The sequence below is a fragment of the Pteropus alecto genome, unplaced genomic scaffold, assembly GCF_000325575.1.
Source record: "Pteropus alecto unplaced genomic scaffold, ASM32557v1 scaffold25, whole genome shotgun sequence".
In the NCBI taxonomy this organism is placed as follows: Eukaryota; Metazoa; Chordata; class Mammalia; order Chiroptera; family Pteropodidae; genus Pteropus; species Pteropus alecto.
Genome location: NW_006441955.1, coordinates 34,322,960 through 34,330,459, shown reverse-complemented (window position 1 = coordinate 34,330,459; position 7,500 = coordinate 34,322,960).

Sequence of the window (7,500 nt, the reverse complement as noted above, 5' to 3'; positions counted from 1 at the left end):
AGACCCAGACCCAAGCTGCCCTGTGGCCGCTTCTTTTACACTCCCACCCTCGAATCTCGGAGAGAAATTCCCATTGGGAAGGGGTCATAAAAGCCCCAAGCTAGAAAGCGGGACCTTCAGTTCTCCGGCAAGGGGCCCCACTTAACAGTATTTTAATTCTTTCACAAAGGCCCTTCGAAACCTTAAAAACTTAACCAATTGAAGGCACATATACAAAAGAGAGAAGGGTAGCAAAATCAATCCACAGAGTTCAAAGCGCCAGGGAGCCGGAGGAGGTTTCAGGGTGCAGGACTCAGGGCCAAGTGCGCAGCGGAGGGTCTCTTTCACCGCGTAGAGACCTCGGACCCCGCCTGGCAGATACCTGCCTGTGTGTGTGTGTGTGTGTGTGTGTGTGTGTGTGTGTGTTGGGGGGCGTCACACCCAAATCCATCCCACTGCTCGCGTGTCTCCTCTTCCCTGCCAGCCAAGAGCCGCCCATCCTCAGAGAGAAAAATGTGAGCGTAGGCACATTACGCACCATTAGGGAGACAATACAGTTTTAATGTGGCCTAATTAGTGCCGCTAACCGAGCAAATATTATTATATTGAATAATGATAATATGATGAAAATATTAATGCTTTTGAACTTTGCACGTGGGAGCCGTTCTTTAGGTTCTCCAGGGACCCCTCAGGCATGCTCAGACCCACCAGCAGACGTGGTCCAATGCACCTCCGAGAAGGCGAGCCCACAGACTTTCTCAGTACATACGTGTGTCATCGTAGGCGCTTATACCGCACCCTGGGCCACGCCACATATCACTCACCACGCAAAAGACCTTCTTCCAATGGCGTCCTCTTTCTCCGTAGCAGGCCGTAAAAAGCAAACCATACAGGGGTCTGCTGGAGTCCCTCTTCACTGCGCTTTACTGCACACCCCAGTAATGTTGCGGTATGCGCGCTGGGTGTGTTCCGTCTTAACAAGGGCCGTCAGGCAGGTGTTGTTGCAGGAGTAGGACCCAATTAATTATCATTTAATTTCACAGTCCTCTCTTATTGCCAAATACTTCTCCCTTGGGAATTTGGTGGAAAGCAGGCATTTAACAATTAGGAAATGCAGAAGGCTGCTCAAAATAGAGATTCGAAATCTTAAGTTTCTTAGAGAGTTCGGAGGGCCAAAGACGTGGAGGAGCGTGAATGGGTTGGGTGGGAGGCACGTAGGGCCGGCGATGCTGTGCCAGCATTCCATTTGATCAGCACCCCACGCCCTCCTCCCTCCTCGCACCCCACCCTATTCGTATGGAGCCCCAGGAGACAGAAGTGAGAAGACAGTCCAGCTCTTTCCTGTTTTCTGGGCTGGGCCTGGGCGAGGGCCTAAGTAGAATTTTCAAAGTGAGGCTATCGGTTCGTCCCGGGAAATGGAAATGCTTGGTCCCGGCAGAAGAGCGCCCTCTCTCGGGCTGAATTGCTTCTCTACCCCGGCCCCAACACCCCAGCCGGCTTGCGGCCCTTAGTTCTCATTCCCGCGCATTTGGGGCGTTCATTCCGGAAGCAAAGTCCGAGTTAGCTGATCGGTTTGTTCTCCGACGCAACGCCTTCTCCAGTGCCGGGTGCGTCTGAACTAGAAATCGCCTCCTAGACGCGTGTCCAGTTCAGTAGGTCGCGGAGCAGAGGCGGGAGGTTCGACCCTGGAGTTGGAGGATTCTGTAGACCCGGCTAGAGGCTGCCGGAACCGATGGAGTCCGCCCCCCATTCCCCGTACTGTGTCTGGGAACCCAGCCCCGCCCGCATCAGAGGCAGGAGCCGGGGCGGGGAGCTTTCAATTTGTTCCAGTGATGGCTTTAACTTAATAAGGCGATTGATTAGCACTCAAAGTGCCGTTTTAATTAGACACTTGTTAATTAACATCGCAAATGAATTTCCCCTTCCCTGATTGGCATCCTCGCCCAGCTCTCTGAGGCTTTCATTTCTCCTCTGCCTCGGCCCCTCCATTCCCTCTTAACCTCAGGAGTGGATAGAAAAATCAACTCTCTTCCTGAGCCTTAGAAGCTTCAGAGTTCTCTGTAGAAAGGGAGGTGGCGGTGTCACACGGGAGTTGGGGGGAGCGGGGGGGGCGGGGGTCATTTCTCCAGGAGCCAGTCTTCAATGGACAATGATTCAGTTGAGGAAGGGTGAAATAAAATCTCTCCCCATGTTCCCCCTCCTCTCCTCAAACTGCTTCCACTTTGTCTTCTTTTATCTCCACTCCTGACTCTAAGGGAGATGTCTTTCTCCCTCCAAATTTGGAACTCTAGAAAGAAGAAAAGAAGCAGGAGTAGGCGTGGAGAAGAGTAGTTTCACTCCTGGTTTGAGGGGGCTGCACCATCTCTTGGGATCAAACCAAACCTGCTGTAAAATTCTGCTGCTGAGGTCTGTGGACATGGGCCTGTTTCTTCCAAGGAGCTCCAAGGGTATTTTGTAACTTCCTGCAGCACTCAGGAGAGATCCCTGGAGACAACATATGCCCACAGACTGCAGCCCAGCCCCATAGTCAGGAGATTAATTTTGGGCAATTTGTGGACATTTTTGCACCATTATTCCTCATAGCTACCAAATAAATCCCTCCATATATCTCTCTGCTTGGGACACACCTCCTTTCCTTCATGACCGAACACACTTCATTTCCTTTCCTTCAGGAAGTCTTTCTGTTTCCCTACTCCTCCCAAGGCAGGATTCTCCATTCTCTTTTGCATCCCCACTGTAGCAGATTCATGTTGGCCTTGTGGAATTTATGACAATTTCCACCATATTCAAGCTCCTATCAACTCTCTGAAGAGGGTTAGTGTCCCATTCTCAAACACCTGGCACAGAATGAACATTCAGTAATATTCATTGACCAAGTGATCGAACAAAATGAGTTAGGGAAGGAAGAAGTGAAAAAAATATGGCTACTGTATGATACCTATAGCCAGAAATAATTGCCACCTTTGCATTGTTCACTTGTCAAAGTCTCGCTTCGCATTTTGTAAAGACTTTCTACACAGAAGGTCTTGTTTAGTCACCACAATCACTCCATTCTAGGCAAGGATCCTCCCTTTTAATAGAGAAGGAAGCTGGTGATCAGAAGGTTAAATGTCTTACTCAAGAACATTGGAAAGTGGCAAAATGAGACTAAAACTCCTTCATCCAGTATTCTTTCCTTTACATCTCTATTTGCCTTCCTGCTGCTTGCTTTACACAAAACTCATCTAATCCTCAAGAGAGAGCCAACTTGGCTAAATCTCTTCTGATTTTTAAAGTGTGGTGAAACTTATAGATCTCACAAACTTTATTATGATACAAGAACGAGCTCTCAGACCTTTATTCCCCTGGGACAATTAGTAATCACATAGACTATTATTTTAATCTGCTGTTCTGTTAAAAAGTTTTATCTAGTTCTTTTTCTTTCACTTTACCTTTCTTCCTCTGTTTCCTCCTGGTTTCAGTCTATTTAAGGGACTAGATTTCAGTGTTTTCATGTCTTTCTCTTTATTATATTATTTTTTCTAAGCAAATATGCATCAAGTCCTTTAGCGGTGGGAAATGTATTGATAGGCTGGGGAAAAAAGAAAGAAAACGCCCGGCATTTCTGTAGCTTTGAAATGACAAGAGGTCACAACATCGTCAGGAAAGTCAGCCTTACAAGGGAGAGAGCTTATTTGTGTATTTTGCGTCTTTTATAGAAAGAAACAATAGCCGGCTCTCTTGGTTCGGGGCTCTTGGCGCCGCCCAGTGGAGGGAAGAGCCTTTGCGCCTCATTTCCGACAGTGGGCATTATCATCATGAGGACTCTGAGAAACGTTCAAATTAAATAAGATAGGAAGAAATACCAGTTCTAAGTTCATTATAATCTATAGGTGTATCTCTTCTGGTTTTTTTTTAAACCTGATGCTCCAGTTTAAACATAGCCCCAAATCTCGGTTGTAAAAATGGGCCCATAGAGTGTATTGAGGAACAAAACTTGTTATTAAAACGTCTGAGTGTTTGAAACTTTCTCTGTGGTGGGGAAGGAGCATCTTTAGTAATCAGGATTAACGTATCTTTCAGAGCCTGGAATGAAAAATTGTTCTTTATTATCCACAGTTGGCAAATAATTGCTTTCTACTCAAGAATTCTAAAATTTTCCAAAAATTAAAGAATTTTCCTTCTTCTTTGGTCCTTTTAAAGGAAATGAAGGTCCGAAAGTGGAAGATTATTTTCAAATTCATGTCAGTTAGAGACTATATTTATTTGTATTTTAAATCCATTGGGAAAAATCTGAGATTAAATAAATCCAGTTAATGTATTTCCTTTCCTACACATGGGGATTGAAATTACGATTATTCTGCACTCTGTTCTATTTCTGAATTTTTTTTAAATGAAAAGTTAATTATGTTTGCTCTGCCAGAAAGTGTACAACTTCTTGGGTGTATACATATATTATCAGAAATAAAATAGCAAAAGAAGAATGTGTCTAAAGAAAACAAGTTAAGAAACAGACCTCCCAGCTCTGAAGAATTTGTTTTTCATTAAGTTTTCAATCTAGTCTTTAAGCCTCTCTTTTGCATCTTCAGGCCACTACTAGTATTTCCGTTCTGGTGGGGACTCAAAGACAGGAGCCCTGATAAAAGTCAAGGTCCTATTTTCCTCTCACAATTTTTGCTTCCAAATCTGATCTAATATCCCACCTGAAGAAATCATCTATGATCTTAACCTTTTCTTAAGAAAACACGATCTGAGGCAGTCACAAGGTGGGGTCCACCGGGCTTGTTTTCTTTGCTTTAGAGTTTTCATAAAATGAACACTCCCCTAACACTGCCACCTTTCTCCTTTTCTTTTTAGATTTCATTTTTTTTTTTGGTAGGGTCATATTTCTGTCTCCTTTGCTAATGTTGTGAATTATTCTAAGCAAAAAATCCTGTCGAATCTCTCAACACAAGCTGTGCGATCAGTCTTTTGAGCTCTTGAGTCATTTTAGGCGTCGGAACAAAACAAAAACAGGCTTAAATAAATTATTTATCAAGGTCGAGAATAACTGATTTGTGTAGTGCGTTAGTTCTAGTTCTTAAATTTGTTTTCCCTCCTCCCCACTTTCCACCCAGAATAGTCAGCAGGGAGGTGAAGGTTGGAGCCCCAGGTTTGGGAGGAAAGGCACCTATTTTGGAAGTTGGTGGGTGATGTCAGAATAAGAAGAGCCCTACTGGATATTTGAAGGGAGGAGAAAGTGCAGCGTCTGCTTGTAGTCTCGGGCAGCCCCAGCGCCCTTCCTACAAAGCCAAGTGTGCCAGGGAAGCAGGGGGCCGAGGCCTCGAGGGTGTGCAGCACCCAGTCTTGTGGGCGGGACATTGCGACCTTTGATAAGGTAGATACCCTCTTAAGTCGCGGGCGGGCAGTTCTAAAATTCCCGCCGGCCAGAAGGCAAAGGCCCGGCCATCAAGCTCCCAGGTGGATCCCATTGGTCTGTGCGCAGTTTCCACACCAAAGGCGGTTGATCCAACCCGTTCCAGGAGTCATTCAGGCCCTCTGCGGCTTCCCGGCCCAGAAGGGCTCGATCCAGGCCGGCCGGACCACTTCGTGCTCCGGAGGGGCCCCTGCACCCTCTCAGGACGGCTTCTGCCTGCCGCTTGCTGGATGTTCTCGCCTCAGCTCCTCCGCCAAACTCCCTTCGCCCTACGAGAAAAGCGAGAGCGGCCGGGATTGTACATCTCCTCGTCTTGGTCTTTGGCCTCTCCGCTGTTCTCCTCAGAGACAGAGCCGGGGAAAACGGCAGGAAGATAAGCAGCTCAACACACCCTCGAAATAGCGCAGGCCTTTTCTGGGTCAAACACATCGAATTCTCTGGGAAAACACGGAGAGAATGGGTTGGTCCCACCTACCCGCCTCTGGATCCAAAGCTCGCACAGACCCAGTTTCGACAGAAAGGCAGTATCTGGTCCCAGGAGGTCATTTTCCTCCTTGAAATCCCCCGCCCGTCGGCTCTTCAATAGAAAAAAAGCTTTCCCCCAGAAAGTGACCTTTAGAACCGCAACTAAACCCCAGATTTCGGCCCAGCCCTTAGAGACATTAAAGGCCTTTCTACCACCATTCTGCACCTAGTCACAGAAGAGATGCCAGCCACTCAGATTCATAGGGTTCTTAAAATGGTAATTTGGAGTAAAATGTAACTCAAAGAACTTTGAATCATTCATTAGCACCTTATAATTACTCTGCTAATTAGGTTGACACGGCACTTAATCAGGAGTAATACCCCGTCTTGTCACTGGCACTTCCCATTACTCTGACATTCAACAAGAGACAGGTTGGAGACGTCCTAGAGAAAATAATGCAAGTTGATACCCTCCAACGACTCGTCTCAGTTATGCCGTGTTCCGGGTTCCCCAGTGGATCCACAGTGACTCTTTCCTTCGCAAGTGAGCGGCTGAAGGGGCGGGGAGGAGGGAGTAAGGAAGGGATAGAAAGAGAGAGAGGAGAGAGGGAGAGAGGGAGGGAGGGAGGGGAGGGAGAGAGAGAGAGAGAGAGAGAGAGAGAGAGAGAGAGAGAGAGAGAGAGAGAGAGAGAGAGAGAGAGAGAGAGAGAGAGAGAGAGAGAGAGAGAGAGAGAGAGAGAGAGAGAGAGAGAGAGAGAGAGAGAGAGAGAGAGAGAGAGAGAGAGAGAGAGAGAGAGAGAGAGAGAGAGAGAGAGAGAGAGAGAGAGAGAGAGAGAGAGAGAGAGAGAGAGAGAGAGAGAGAGAGAGAGAGAGAGACACTGATTGAAAACTGGCTGGTGGCGAGACGGTGTATGCGCTGCAGGCCCGCCACCCAAGTTCCTGAGCCCCATGCCATCCTGACACTGCAGTGAACCGCCGCGTCTGCCCTCGCCACTACAAAACCCTTCTGGTTTTTATTCCCCTGCTCGGGAGAAAGTGTCTGGCAAGACAATTCTTCCAGCACGGGCCCTGATTGGTGCCTAGACCCGGTCCTGGTTTTGAGGAGTAGGCCCCTTCCCCAATTCCTCCCGAGAGTGCCGGATGGACGCAGACCCTGCTCCATCCCCACTCAGGGACCGGACACCTAGCTGGGCAAGAGCCCAGGCTCCCAGGCTTTTGGGGGGAGAAATCAGAGCTCGGAGTACATCTGCTGGAGTTACACACTTTCCTGTGAGGACGTTCAAAGATCCCCTCCCTCTGCTCTCAATATTCTCGGACTATATTCAAGCGAGTGTTTGGGGACGCTAGGAGGGCGGCTGCGCTGGACTGTAAAGGTAAGCCAGCCAGACTGCTTTTCCATTCGTCCTTTTACTCTTCTCTCTTCGAATTTCTTAAGAAAACGGGCAAATCGTTGCTATTCTCTCTCTTTCCACGCTTTGCTTCCCTTCTCTGGTCTCCCTCTGCTCTCTTCCCTCTCTCCCTTTGCCCTCCCGCATGATCGTGGACACCGGGACCACTGTAGGACTCTCTGGGCTGCAAGCAAAGGGATGTGCAGGTTCTCAAAAGAGCAGCGGGGCCCGAGCGGCGCTCGCTGACGGGCCGCGAGTCGCGTGCCCATTGGC